A 15,469-nucleotide genomic window follows, 5' to 3' on the forward strand; every position below is an offset into this window, starting at 1 on the left:
TTTAATTGCCAAACAACCCCTTAATTTGAATCTCCCCTTATTTTCACTCTTTTCTTTGTGGTTGGAAGCTCAGTTGGTTTGGTTGTTCTCTTCTACATGCTCCCTCCCTTCCCTTTCTTACAAGCTCTCTCTCTCTCTCTCTCTCTCTCTCTCTCTAGAGTTAATTTGCTTCCAGGTACTTCTCGTTTTCCTTAATTTATCTCTTGTAATTTTCTCAAACTCTGTATTTGAATTATGAATTTAGATAGAAATTTGAAAATAAAAAGAGAAATAAAGAAAAAATTAATTTATATTTTATTCACACTTATCTCATTTTTAATTTTTTTTTTAAATTTTTACTTAAATTTATGATCTAAACACAACTTCAATATATGTTTGTATAATGTTTGGTTCAGTTTAGGAAATTAATATGTAAGGATAGAATGATTTCCCATATTGGTTTGAATTTTAAAAATTTGAAATCATAAATAATTAGAACTTTTTCATTTTTTTTTATTTTTTTAGTTTAAATAACTAATCAATAAATTTTCTGTTTACATTTTAAATTATAAAAATAAAAATAAAAATAAAAATTAGTTTAAAAACTTAAAACTCACGTTCATTCTCATTAAAAATCTTTTTTTCTTAATATATATAATTAGTATAGATGTCATGGTCAGTGGCTCAATGAGAACAGGGAAAGGAGAAAGATAGTGATGAGAAAAATGCTTAAAAAAAGTCCCACCCACCAAAGGACAAGAGAACACAGCTGTGCTTTGAAGTTGTTGTGCCTGCCATATGTGGGGTTGAGAGAAAGAGTTACTAAAAAAAAGTCCCACCCACCCGCCTAAGGACAAAAGAATACAATTGTGCTTTAGGCCCCGTTTGTTTAGATTATAAGAAAGGGATTGAGACTACTAATATTTTGGTATTATTAATACTTCTTATTTTGAGAGATGACCTTGGGATTACTAATACCTTGAGGTCATGTTTGATTCACAAGATTAATAGTGAAGTATTAATAATCCTATTAAATTAGTGTGGTATTCACTATCCAATTGGATTAATATCCATTGGATTAATAATCCCACCCCTACCACATTACTAATAATCCTACAAATTTGTTGGATTAATTATCCAATTAATAATCCTAAACTACAATGTTAAAACAAACATAGGATAATTGGGCCCACGGATTAATAATCCCAATCCCATGCTCTAATCCACCCAATCAAACATGATTACTAATACCCTTAGAAGGGGGACTCATAGTGAGGAGGTAGAGATGGTATTAGAAAAATAGTGAGGGGATTAGAAATTTTTTTATTTTTTTTATTTTTTATATATTGGAATTTTTTTTTAAAATATTAATGTTTAATTTTTATATTTTTTTATTTGTTTTATTATTTTATATAAAAATAATTTAACAATTTCTCACTATTAATTCCCTCACTAACAATTCTCTCACTATTAATCCCTTCACTATCAATCCCTTCCATTCTATCTCTAAAAACAAACAGGACCTTAAACTTTAAAGTTGTTGTGCCTGTTGATGTTGTGTCGATTTAAATTATTTATATTGTAAGATTCGATTATTTATAAAAAAAAATTAAAATGAATAAGAATGTATAAAATGTGAAGTGAATAAAAAAGAATTTTTAATTTTTTTATATGAATTCATATTTTTAATTTTTTAAATATTTTTTTAATCTTTTAACTAAAATCCTTAATTGCCAAACAATCTCTTAATTTGAGTCCCACCTTATTTTCACTCTTTTCTATGTGGTTGGAAGCTCATTTTCTTGTTCTGTTCTACAGGCTTCCTCCATACCCTTCCTTACAAGTCCCTCCCTCTCTCTCTCTCTCTCTCTCTCTCTCTCTCTCAAGTTAATTTGCTTCCAGGTATTTCTCGTTTCCCTTAATTTATCTCTTGTAATTTTCTCAAACTCTATATTTGAATTGTGTATTTAAATTATGAATTTAGATAGAAATTTGAAAATAAAAAGAAAAATAAAGAAAAATTAACTTATATTTCATTCACATTTATCTCATTTTTTAATTTTTTTTTTTAAATTCCTACTTAAATTTATGATCCAAACACAACTTAAATATATACTTGTATAATGTTTGATTCATTTTAGAAAATTAATATACATACATATAAATGCATAAGTTTTCCTGCCCTGGATTCGCTTCTCTCTTCTATTTTATTTTATTTATTATTATCATAATATGTCTCAATATATTGAGGTGTATATATTGTACAGAGTTGGTTTGGGAAGTGGGTTGACTTTTTAGCTTTTTAGTTTTTTTGGCTATTTTAACTTAGGCTAAAAAGTTTGGTTTGAGAATGACTTTTTGGCTTTTTAGCTTTTTTGACTTTTTTTTGTGAGAGAAGAGTGTAATGATTATGGGTTGGATGTGATATTTTATTTTTTGTGGCTAAAATAGCCTATTTTGCCTTTTGTGACTAAAATAACCAAAAAAACCTAGTTTAGCTCTTCCCAAACGGTGCCACATGCAGGTGTCTAGTTTTATAAAGTGTCGCTTCATTTTTTACGGGTGCTCAATTTTTTGTACTTCATAATTCGTTGTTGTTGTTGTTGAACGTGGTGTTTATAATTTTTAGTTGGTTAGATATGTGTGTCCACTCTGTAGACACCAATTTGTAGTAGCACAGATATGAAAGAACAATTTTCCTGAAAACGATCATATATTTTTATTTTGGAAATAGAAAACGATAAGTTTGTACTGACAATTTGAATAAGAATTTAAAAAGAAAAAATAAAAATATGAAAAAAATGTGAAAAATATATAAATTATTATTTTCTATTTTTTAATTTCTTTTTAAATATTTTAATCATTTTTTAAAAATTTTAGATCCATTTAAAATACACTTAAAAAATATAAAAATTATATAATTTTTTAAAAATTCATTGAATACAAGAAAAAATTATAAAAATATAATATATTTTCGTATTTTTTTATATTCAATAATTTTTTTTACAAATTTTTGTCCTTTTTGAATGTATTTAAATTAAGTGGATCTAAAAAATTTATAAAAAAATTTAAATGTTAAAAAAAATCACCAAAAATAAAAATATATATATGAATTAAAATTTTCAAAAATATTTTTAAAAATTTTAAACCAAACAGATTTTTTTCACAGTGAAATGTTGATTATATTCCAAACACAATGTTTGAAAATAAAAGATGTGTAAAAACTTGCATCTCTGTGTCATTCAACAAATGAGACCTTACACTGGGTGACTACACATGGGAGGTGATAGGTTCCATGGCTCATCAAGCTATCAAAATTCTTCATAAAAAATGTATTTATATTATCAATATTTTAGTTAATATAGTTTAATCTCATTAAAAAATTAAGGATCCCATCAATTAGAAATTCACGCCTGTTTAAGATCCATTGTAAAAATTAAGGATCCATTGTTTGGTTAATAGTTTTAAAATTTTTTATTTTTCTTGTTTTTTTTTTATTTTTTTATTTTAGTAAACTTTTAAAAATTTTAAAGCAATTTTTATTTTTATTTTTAGATTCACTTAATCTAAACATTTAAATGTAAAATATTTGTAAAAAATTCACTAAATACAAAAATTACAAAAATTCAATACTTTTTCATTTTTTTTTGGTTTTTATTGATTTTTTTTTTAAAAAAAATTCAAAAATATTTTACTTTATTTGTTAAGTGCATCTAAAAAAAAATATAAAAAAATTTAAAGACAACAAAACATAAAAAACAAAAACTTGAGCAGTTTTTAAAAACTCAAAATCAAAAAGAGTGAATATTGTTTAGTTTATTTTTTTTCTTATAAAATTTGTGAAAATTAAGCTTATAGAGTGGCGCTATCTATAAAAATTTATGTTGTCACTACTGCCTTACACTATTTTTGTATACTTTGCTTTTGTTGTGTTTTCTCCTAAGCGAGAAAGAAATAGAAAAATGGCAAAATTTTGTTGGTTTCTATGCGTTCTTAACAGGAAACCAATCTACACGGACAAAATTAAAAAGGACAATTATTATAAATAAATAAATAAAACTTTAGAATTTAAGTCTGATAATAACATAAATCATAAATTTTTAATTTTCTCAATTTAGACTTTAAATTTTTAATTTTCAATCTAAACTATTTGTCTATTTTTATTAATTAAAATTAATAGAAAAAAATAATATTTTAGTCATTAAACTGAATGAAAAATATACATTGACTAAAATGTTATTTTTCCGTCATTTTTTGTATATATATATATATATATACTGAGGTTAATGGCTAAAATATTAGTATTTGTCCTGATAATAGAAAATGAAATTATATAAAATAAAATAGTGAAGATAAAATGATCTTATTTTTAATTCTTAAAGAAAACACAAGATAGGAAAATAAATTACAACATTAGAACATATTACAAGATAGATTCACATGGACATACAAAAATAATATACAAGAAATAGATTAAATCTAAAAGTTTAAAGAACAAAAGATAAGGAATGCAAATTGAAACCTGTGGTATATACAGTTTCCTTATAAACAGATTCGTCACCTTGCCAATGGGTGCTGGAGGAACACCGGCGTCTGTTTCTTAGGATACAATGGTCGAAATCATGTAGAAACATCTTTGGGATAGTTTCGGCGAACTTAATAATAATAGCACTCTTTCATTAACAAGAACCAAAGAATAGGCTAACAAAAAAGAGATAGGAAAATTTCTTTGAATTTTTCTTTGATGTAAGAAACATCTCCAACTTCATCTATTCTCCATCCCAAAAAAAAAAAAAAAATCCTATTAAGTTAGAGGGGAAAGACCTCTATTTATACAAGTAGGGGAGTCTTTAGCCATGAAGTCTATCATCATGAGGGAAATCAAAATGCCATTAACCAAGGCCATCAACTCTAGTTATTAGAGATAGAGTTAGAAAAGTTAAAAACTCATGGCTACTAATATGGTCATCAGCTCCATCATCAAAAGATGAAAGTTACGATAGTCTAAATCTCTCATGCACTTAATATATACAAATAAATATTTATATAATGCTATTTGAATAAATCAACCAAATGGGTCGCAAAACAGATACGGGTGTTGGGTCATAATCCGATCCAAGCCCAATCTCAAACACATGCACAAACTAAGTCCAACATAGCACAGCTCAACTCAAGCTCAAAACTAAGTTCAAGTCCAAATCCAAGACCAGACCCAACACATGCCCAAGCTTAAGCCCAGTTCAAACCAAGACTAAGTTTAAATCTAAGCCAAACTTTTATTGATACCCACTTTAGGAGACAACTCTCATTTATAATCTAATGGTTTCGGCTCATTATTTTCGTATTGTAATATTCTTACTTAAGAGAATACAAATCCACTCAGACCCACCTCAACCGGCGGTTGAGTCCCACTTTAATCTTGAATTAAAGTTGCCAAAAATATTACTTTCCAACATAAAATACAATTTTTTCCATCTATTTTATTTAATGAAAATCGCTATGGTTTAGATTGAAAAAAAAAAATACAAAATTTAGTGTTTAAATTGAGAAAATTAAAAATTTAAAGTTATTTTGTTACAAAAGCCAAAACTTAAGTTTTTTTTTCGTAATTTAACCAAATTAAAAACTATATTGAATCTCACTTTGGTTCCTTATTTTTGTAAGAATAAAGCTATATGCACCAATTGATATACCAATTAGTGAACTAACAAATGATATAACATAATTTTAGAGATTTTGAATCTTTATAATTTGTATAATGGGTGGGATATATAGTTCATAATTTGTTGTTGTTGAATGTTGTGTTTATAATTTTTGGTTGGTTAGATATGTGTGTCTACTCTGCAGACACCAATTTATGTAGACACCAATTTATAGTAGCATAGATATGAAAAAGCAATTTTCTTGAAAACAATCATATTTTTTTGTTTTGGAGATAGAAAACGGTAAGTTTGCATTGACAATTTCGATAAGAATTTAAAAGGAAAATGGAAAAATATGAAAAAAAATGAAAACAAAATATACAATATTATTTTTATTTTCTATTTTTTAGTTTCTTTTTAATTATTATTTTTTTAAATTTTCAGATCCATTTAAAATACACTTAAAAAGTATAAAAATTATATATATATATATATTTAAATTCATTGAACACAAAAATAATATAAAAAAATCAATATATTTTCGTATTTTTTTATATTCAATAAATTTTTTACAAATTTTTGTACTTTTTAAATGTATTTAGATTAAGTGGATGTAAAAAATTTATAAAAAATTTAAATGTTAAAAAAAATACTAAAAAACAAAAATATAATAATTAAAATTTTCAAAAACTATTTTTTAAAATTTTAAACTAAACAGATATTTTTCACAGTGAAAGGTTGATTGTATTCCAAACACAGTGTTTGAAAATAAAAGATGTGTGAAAAACTTGCACCTCTGCGTCGTTCAACAAATGAAACCTTACACCGGGCGACTTCACATGGGAGGTGATAGGTTCCATGGCCCATCAAGCTATCAAAATTATTCATAAAAGATGTATTTATATTATCACTATTTTAGTTAATATAGTTTAATTTCATTAAAAAAATAAAGGAATCCCATCAAATAGGAATTCACGCCTATTAAAGGTCCACTGTAAATTCACTCTGTTTGGTTGACAGTTTTTAAGTTTTTTTTTTTATTTTTTTATCTTTAGTAAACTTTTAAAAATTTTAAAGCATTTTTTTTTAGATTCACTTAATTTAAATACATTTAAATATAAAATATTTGTAAAAAATTCAGTAAATACAAAAAATTACAAAAATTCAATACTTTTTCAAATTTTTTTTTTTTTTTGGTTTTTATTGATTTTTTTTTAAAAAAAAAATCACAAATATTTTACTTTATTTTTTAAGTGCATCTAAAAAATTTACTAAATATAAAAAAAAAAATTTAAGACAACGAAACATGAAAAACAAAAAACTTGAGCAGTTTTTAAAAACTCAAAATAAAAAAGAATGAATATTGTTAGTTTAATTTTTTTTTCTTATAAAATATGTGAAAATTAAGCTTATGGAGTGATTTTATCTATAAAAATATCTCTTGTACTATTTTTGCATACTTTGATTTTTTTGACTTTTTGTAATTTTTTTGTGTAAAAAACACTAAAAAGTCAAAAAGTTAACTTTTTTATGTTATTTCCAAAACGCCCCTTAGTTGTGTTTTCTCCTAAGCAAGAAAGAAATAGAAAAATGGCAAAAATTTGTTGCATTAGTTTCTATGCGTTCTTAATTAATAGGAAACCAATATACGCGGACGACAAAACTAGAAGGGACAATTATTAAAAAAAAAAAAAAAACCTTCAGAATTTAAGTCTTGTAGTAATAAAATAAATCATAAATTTTTAATTTTTCACCTAAATTTTTTCTTTCTTTTTAATCTAAGCTATTTGCCTATTTTTATTAATTAAAATTGATAAAAAAAAATATTTTAGTCATTAAATTGAATGAAATTTTTTATTTTAGACATTTTATATATGCCTACAATGAGATTAATGACTAAAATGTTATTTTTCCGTCATTTTATGTATATAAATTGAGATTAATGACTAAAATGTTAATATTTTTCCTAATAATAGAAAACTAAATTAGATAAAATAAAATAGTGAAGGTAAAACGGTCTTATTTTTAATTCTTAAGGAAGACACAAGATTAGAAATTGTAGAACATATTACAAGATGGATTCACATAGACATACAAAAATAATATATAAGAAATAGATTAAATCTAAAAGTTTAAAGAACAAAAGATAAATAATGCAAATCGAAACCTGTGGTATACATGGTTTCCTTAAAACAAATTCACTACCTCGCCAATGGGTGCTAGAGGAATGCTGACATCTATTTCTTAGGATATGACGGTCGAAACCAGCTAATGCAGAAACACCTTTTAAATAGTTTCGGCGAACCTGACAATGGTAATAGTCTCTCATTAACAGGAACTAAAGAAGGGCTAACAAAAAAGAGATAGGAAAATTTCTTTGACTTTTTCTTTGATGTAAGAAACATCTCCAACTTCATCTAAAAAATCACCATTCTCCATAAAAAAAAAAAATAATAAAAAAATTTTAAAAAATAAAAAATCTCTCTAAAAACATCTTACTAAGTTGGAGGGGAAAGTCTCTATTTATACAAGTAGGGAAGTCCTTAGCCATGAAGGCCATCATCATGAGGGCCATCAAAATCCCATTAATCAATGCTATCAACTCTAGTTATTGGAGCTAGAGTTGCAAAGGTTAAAAACTCATGGCTACTAATATGGTCATCAGCTCCATCATCAAAAGATAAGAGTTACAACAGTCTAAACCTCCCATGCGCTTTATATATATAAATAAATATGTATATAATGATATTTGAATAGTTCAATCAGATGGGTCGCAAAATGGATACGGATGTAGGGTCACAATCCGATTCATGCTCAATCTCAAACACATGCACAAGCTAAGTGCAACACAGCAAAACTTAGCCCAAGCTCAAAACTAGATTCAAGTCCAAGTTCAAATCCAACACCAAACCCAGCACATGCCCAAGCTTAGGCACAATCCAAACCAAGACTAGTCCAAATCTAAGCCTAACTTTTATTGATGCCCTCCCACTTTATGAGATAATTCTCATTTACAACCTAATGGTTTCGGCTCATTATTTCTGTATTATAATCCTCTCATGTAAGATAATACAAACTCACTCGGACCCACATCAACCGACGATTAGGTCTCACTTTAATCTCAAATTAAAGTTACCAAAAAACTATTATTTTCCAACAAAAAATACCAATTTTTTTCCGTCTATTTTACTTAATGAAAATAGGTATGGTTTAGATTTGAAAAATCTAGAAATCCCCTAGATGTTGATTTGTGTTTATGTATCAATTTTAAGCAGTATATAACAATCCCAATCAAACAATCAAGACAAATCGACACAACGATTTTACGTGAAAAAATCACAATTGGACACCTCCAATTGTGATAAAAAAACCACGGGCAACAGCCACAAAACAATCCACTAAGAAGATATAAAAGAATTACACAGTTATACTCTCAATTACTTAGCGAATCCACGCCCGAATTGAACCAACCTCTATGTGTCTCTTCCAACCCTGTTTTTACCTCGGAATTGTCTTGACGATGAGCCACTCCGGAATCCACCAAAGCTTCAACCTCGAATTCTTCAGAATCCACCGAAGAACAACTCTCTCTTTTGTGTAGAATCAACAAACAAACCTTTGATGTATGCTTCTTAAACCATGAGTTGAATACTCAATGAAAACATCTAAGAAAACTAGCAAAATATCTCCAGATATAAACCTTAGAACCCAAAAAGAAGATCTGGAGAGGTTCTCCAAGTTTTGGAAGAAAACCAACTACTTATAGAAAACCCAAGTAATCCTAGTTTTGGAAGAAAACCAATTCCTTATAGAAATCCAAGAATCTGTGTTCACGCGGTCCGCTCGAGCGTGGGAATTCTCGCTCGAGCGGAGGCTTCAAAATTGTGTGATTCATATAGGCTTCACGCTCAAGGGGAATTTTCCACGCTCGAGCGTCGAATCACACCATCCAGTACTTTTTCAGGCGAAGCAGAGATGCTGTGAGCTTGCAATCCCCGCTCGAGAGTCACTTTCCCCGCTCGAGCGGGACGACCAAAATTGGAAAATCTGGAAAACTAGATCCTGTTACAACCTCGGTTTTGATCCATGGAAATTGACAAAAGCACGATTCGGGTTGTATTCGCATCTAATAAGCTCATAGCCTTACTGGAAAAAAAAATGCGAAAACAAATACAATTGAAAGGAGTTTTGTCAAACGGGGTTGCCCAGAATAAAACCTAACAATCTCCCCCTTTGGCAATGCCGTGACAAAACACACCTAACAAATAAAATCCTAAACACCCCAACCCATTACAGCCAACAAAAGCCAACTTCTTTCTCAAGGTCATGATCTGCAAAACAGTTATTAGTGCCACAATCTCCAAAACACCTATTAGTCCCACAAGAGTATATGAAAAAGCAATAGACATATGACACGATTATCTTGAAACACGGGATGGAAAACATGAATAGATGAAAACTAAGACTCATGAAAAATAACTCTCAAACAACAAAAGCAAGATCATAAACCAACACAAGCAATGATATGACGATGTAAATACCAGGAACATGCAAGAAGGAAATAATTAGCAAACAGTGCATAGAAACATGCAAAACAACAATAGCCAATCTCCCTTACCAAACAAATCAAAGGGTTCATGCTAACAACCTCTTGCAATGATAAATCAAACTCCCCCTCACTAAAAGCAACCACAAACACTGAAAACAGTGAACAAGAAGAAAAAGACAAAAAATAATATGGTGGAGCAAGCAAGAAATCTCAGATTTGTACCTTAGAACACACAAGATTATCCAAGAAGCACAATTACCGGTAAACACAATGTGCACAGGCTGTAGAAGATTCCTCATGAAAGAAAGTGATGCATTATGTGAAAAGCATAGATCCCATGATAAAAGTGTGTGTGTGACTCTTGGAGTTTGACAAACACTAGATTCAATCCTAGTAGCGATCTGAAAGTTGGACCTCCGACAAGAGAATCTAAGCACAACAAAGGAAAGTCAAACCACTAGGCATCAAGGGGTATTTGGTGAATAAAGGTGGAGGCTCCCCCTCAATCAATGAATCTTTTTTTTTTTCTTTTGCAAATTTTTTTTTCTTACTTTTGCATATTTTTTCTTCTTCTCTTTCTTTTTCTTTTTCTTTTTCTTTTGCACACTCATTGGCAGCTGACACGCTCAAGAGTATGGAAACCGAACCAGAGAAGCATGGATATAATAAGGATGGCCTGGTTGGTGACTCTGAGGTAGCCTTTTCCTCATGGCTGGACTACAAAGAATAGAGGGGAAAGCCGTGGAGGTGCAAAAAGATGAAAGATGGTTAAGAGACTCAACATCACCCATGATATGCTAGTATAGTTCAATTCCTTTAGAAACGCAAAAGATACAATGCCAGAAGTCCATAGAAAAAAATAATCTCTAAGGCGGAAGACTCCGATATTTGCTAATCCAAGAGTGTGTACAGAATGATACATACTAATCAAAAAACACACACTCCAAAATGAGTAATGACCACAGAAAGCACACATATATTAACATGTAATGGATATTCTCATTAATTCCAATATGCACCAAGGACCACTCAAAAATTTCAAGCTTGCAAAACCATATTAAGAAAATCTTTTTGGATTTTTTTTCATTTTTTTTTTTCAAAACTAAAGCAAGACAAAAAAATGAACAAGCATAGATGTAATAAAAAAAAAAAAAAAACACACAAAAACCCAAAAACTAAAACGACAAAATAAATTAACACAAGTCAAGTTTTTTCACCCAAACTGCTTTAGTACAAACAAAGTTGTGAGAATTGCGGTTCTTGGGTGGTGTCTTGACGTTGTGGTTCCCTTTGCTTTCAATGGGAACCCGTCTCGACTTGGTTTCCAACATCCTATTTTTAGGTCTAGGCAAATACACTCTCCCATGCAACTTATAACAATAAGGGCGAATATGACCATGCATACCACAATGATGACAAATAAAAACAGGGTGTACAAGGTGTACCTTCTTTTCTTTTACCTTACCAACTCTAGGAAGTTTGAGAAGTCCATCCTTATGTTGAATTTTTTGTTCCCCCTTTCCTTGAGTTCTTGTATCATAAGATGTGGAAGCACTCTGTTTTGCTCTTAACTACCACCAAACCCAATGCCACTCTTGTCAGAACAAATTTGTTGAGACCCAATGATATTGTCCAAAGTTTTTGAACCTTTGTTCCAAAAACCAATGGTAGCCATAGCACACTTGAGTTCTTCCTCTTTCTTGATGATTGGTTCTTCCAAGGCAAGTTGAGACATCTCGAGAGTTTCAATCTTTTCTTCATATGTTGCATAGATTTGCTGTAGCTCATTCCTCTTTGTCTCACAAGTCAAGAGTTTTGCACGAAGAGCTTGTCGATCATTAGAAATCTTGATGGCATTAATCCTAGCCTCGGAAATCTCCTCCTTTAGTTTGACATTCTCACTTTCACATGCTGTGAGTTTTATAGTGAGTTTGTCATTCAATTTGGATAACTTAAGAGACTCCTTATACAATTTTTCATAAGCTTGCTCAAGCTCTTCATCATCACTCTCCGAGGATTCATTATCAGTGGCATTCTCAACCGGCCTCTTCGGATACTCTGCTTGTCCTTCAGTTTCGGAAGCCACCATGAAAGCAAGGAATTGTTTATGTCCCTCTTCGCCTTGATCTTCGTTGTCACTTTCATCTTCATCAGATTCTAATTCACCATCCCAAGTGATGGCGAGGGCTTTCTTCTTCTTCAAACGAGTGGGGCATTCTGAAGTAAAGTGGCCAAATCCTTGGCATTCATAGCATTGGACTCTTTCAGAGTTCCCTTGTATCTTTCATTTCTCCTTCTTGGCTATAGAATTAATTTTGAGTTTATCTTTGCCTTTAGATTTATGAGTATGAGTAGATTCCAAAAGATTAGGATTCTTTTTCAAAAAAGATTTTTTAAATTATTTAACAAAAGTAGCCGTAATCTTGGAATCTATCTCACAATCCTCATCAGAATCCTTTCCAACTCTATGAGCACTACTAAAAGCAATATCTTTTTGTTTCTTTTTGAAATTCCTATGTGCCTCATAAGTTTGGAAATTTCCAATCAACTGATCCAGCTTGAGGTTGTCAACATCTTGAGCCTCCTCAATAGCCGTAACTTTTGGTTGGAACCGATCGGGCAAGGATCTCAAAATTTTTTTCCACAACTTTGGATGCTGGTATTTTTTCACCTAAATTGAAGCTGGAATTTACAATGTCACTCAACTTCGCATAAAATTCGTCAAAAGTCTCACTATTTTTCATTGAAAGGTTTTCGAAACTAGACGCGTGCCTTTGAAGTTTTGAGCGTTTAACAGAAGGAGTGCCCTCATGAATAGTTTTTAAGATATCCCAAGCCTCTTTTGCGACTTCACAATTGCAAATTCGACTAAACTCTTCAGGTGTGACAGCGCAAAAGAGAGAATTGATAGCTTTACTATTCCAGTTACTATTTTGGTAATCAATTGTGTCCCACTTTTCAATTGGTTTGGGGAAAGTTACTCCATCAATGGTAATTGTTAGTTCGGTCCACCCATTCATGACAGATTGCCAAACTTTTTCATCTATAGATTTCAAAAACGATCTCATCCGAGCTTTCCAAAAAGAATAATTGGATCTGTCAAGTAGGGGTGGTCGAACCATAGAATTTTCCTCACGAATTGAATCCATTATCACAAATCAAACAAGATCTCGTTCTCAAAGAATATTTAAAAAAAAAAAAAAAATAGAACGACCTGCTCTGATACCAATTGAAAAATCTAGAAATCCCCTAGATGTTGATTTGTGATTATGTATGAATTTTAAGCAGTATATAACAATCCCAATCAAACAATCAAGACAAATCGACACAACGATTTTACGTGGAAAAATCACAATCGGACACCTCTAATTGTGATAAAAAAACCACGGCCAACAGCCACAAAAAAATCCACTAAGAAGATATAAAGGAATTACACAGGTATACTCTCAATTACCTAGCGAATCTATGCCCGAATTGAACCAACCTCTATGTGTCTCTTCCAACCCCGTCTTCACCTCGGAATTGTCTTGACGATGAGCCACTCCGGAATCCACCAAAGTTTCAGGCTCGAATTCTTCAGAATCCACCGAAGAACAACTCTCTCTTTTGTGTAGAATCAACAAACAAACCTTTGATGTATGCTTCGTAAACCATGAGTTGAATACTCAATGAAAACATCTAAGAAAACTAGCAAAATATCTCCAGATATAAGCCTTAGAACCCAAAAAGAAGATTTGGAGAGGTTCTCTAAGTTTTGGAAGAAAACCAACTACTTATCGAAAACCCAAGTAATCCTAATTTTGGAAGAAAACCAATTCCTTATAGAAATCCAAGAATCTGTGTTCGCGCGGTCCGCTCGAGCGTGGGAATTCCCGCTCGAGCGGAGGCTTCAAAATTGTGTGATTCATATAGGCTTCACGCTCAAGCGGAAGTTTCCACGCTCGAGCGTCAAATCACACCATCCAGTACTTTTTCAGGCGAAGCAGAGATGCTGTGAGGTTGCAATCTTCGCTCGAGCGTCACTTTCCCCACTCGAGCGGGACGACCAAAATTGGAAAATCTGGAAAACTAGATCCTGTTACAACCTCGGTTTTGATCCATGGAAATTGACAAAAGCACGATTCGGGTTGGATTCGCATCTAATAAACTCATAGCCTTACTGGAAAAAAAAATGCGAAAACAAATACAACTGAAAGGAGTTTTGTCAAACGGGGTTGCCAAGAATAAAACCTAACAAGATTGAAAAACAAAAATAGTGTTTAAATTGAAAAAATTAGAAATTTAGATTTATTTTGTTACAAAAGTCAAAATCTTAGGGTTTTTTTTTTTCGTTATTTAACCAAATTAAAAATTACATTGAATCTCACTCTGGTTCCTTATTTAAAAAAAAAAGAAGCTATATATATAGTTTATACCTTCTTTTTAAAATTTGTGTTAATATCTTAACTTGACTTATCTTAATTTGTGTTAATATCTTAATTTGACTTATCTTAACTTGACTTATTTAAATTTGTGTTAATATCCTAACTTGACTTATCTTAATTTGTGTTAGAATATTATCCTAGGTCTATCCTTAATTGGACTTAACTTGATTCAATATCTTCATCATGAAACAAAACCACAACTTCCAAACGCCCAAACTAGATCTCATTTAAATGTATCACTGTCAAAAACTATTATATTACATATAAACATAATATTCACAAGATATATACACCTCAATGTACAAATAGGATAATCAAATTCAGATTCTCTCTCTTACATTAATAAAATGGAGATATCTATTCATTATTAATGGTTGTGAAAGAGTTATGTCAATATATTTTTTTTTTCCTTAAACTTAAGAATAGTTAAATTCAAATTAGTGTAACAGTTATAGTTGGATGATTCTGAATTTTAACAATATGTTACAAGTTAATGCATTAAAATGAAAATCTCAATTCCAAACATGTAATATATAGGATCTAAATCCATGTGTACATTGTACACAAACATATGTATTCATACATATCATGTATAAATTCGTTCATTCCCTATTATAGTGAAAAATAGATATGAAGAGAGAGGTGTGGCTCTGCATTTTAGGGCAGAGGTTGAGGAGATATATGCCACGTTTTTGGTAGTTGAGCAGAAATATGGGCTTCCCCAACACTATATAAAGGGCTCTAAGTGCAACATTCAAAGGGTCTTGACCAAATACTTGATCAAGAATCTTTCAACACACTTTTCAATACATTTATCCTAGCTTGATAGGTCATTTATCTTAACTTCATAGCTTCATTACCTTACCTTAGCTTCA

At 30.3% G+C, this 15,469-nt stretch overlaps 1 protein-coding gene across 1 annotated transcript in view; it reads left to right on the forward strand.

Annotated features, from left to right (window-relative positions):
* The first annotated feature begins 1,774 nt into the window (after positions 1-1,774).
* The window catches only part of LOC114273806 (putative disease resistance RPP13-like protein 1), a 43,254-nt gene continuing 29,559 nt past the window's right edge, over positions 1,775-15,469 (forward strand). The window contains exon 1 of the mRNA XM_082915781.1: positions 1,775-1,881. The gene's annotated coding sequence lies outside the window, so the exon portion shown is untranslated. The remainder of the gene's footprint in view (positions 1,882-15,469) is intronic.

This window comes from Camellia sinensis, chromosome 2, assembly GCF_055761805.1.
Source record: "Camellia sinensis isolate YWXY chromosome 2, ASM5576180v1, whole genome shotgun sequence".
NCBI classification, from domain to species: Eukaryota; Viridiplantae; Streptophyta; class Magnoliopsida; order Ericales; family Theaceae; genus Camellia; species Camellia sinensis.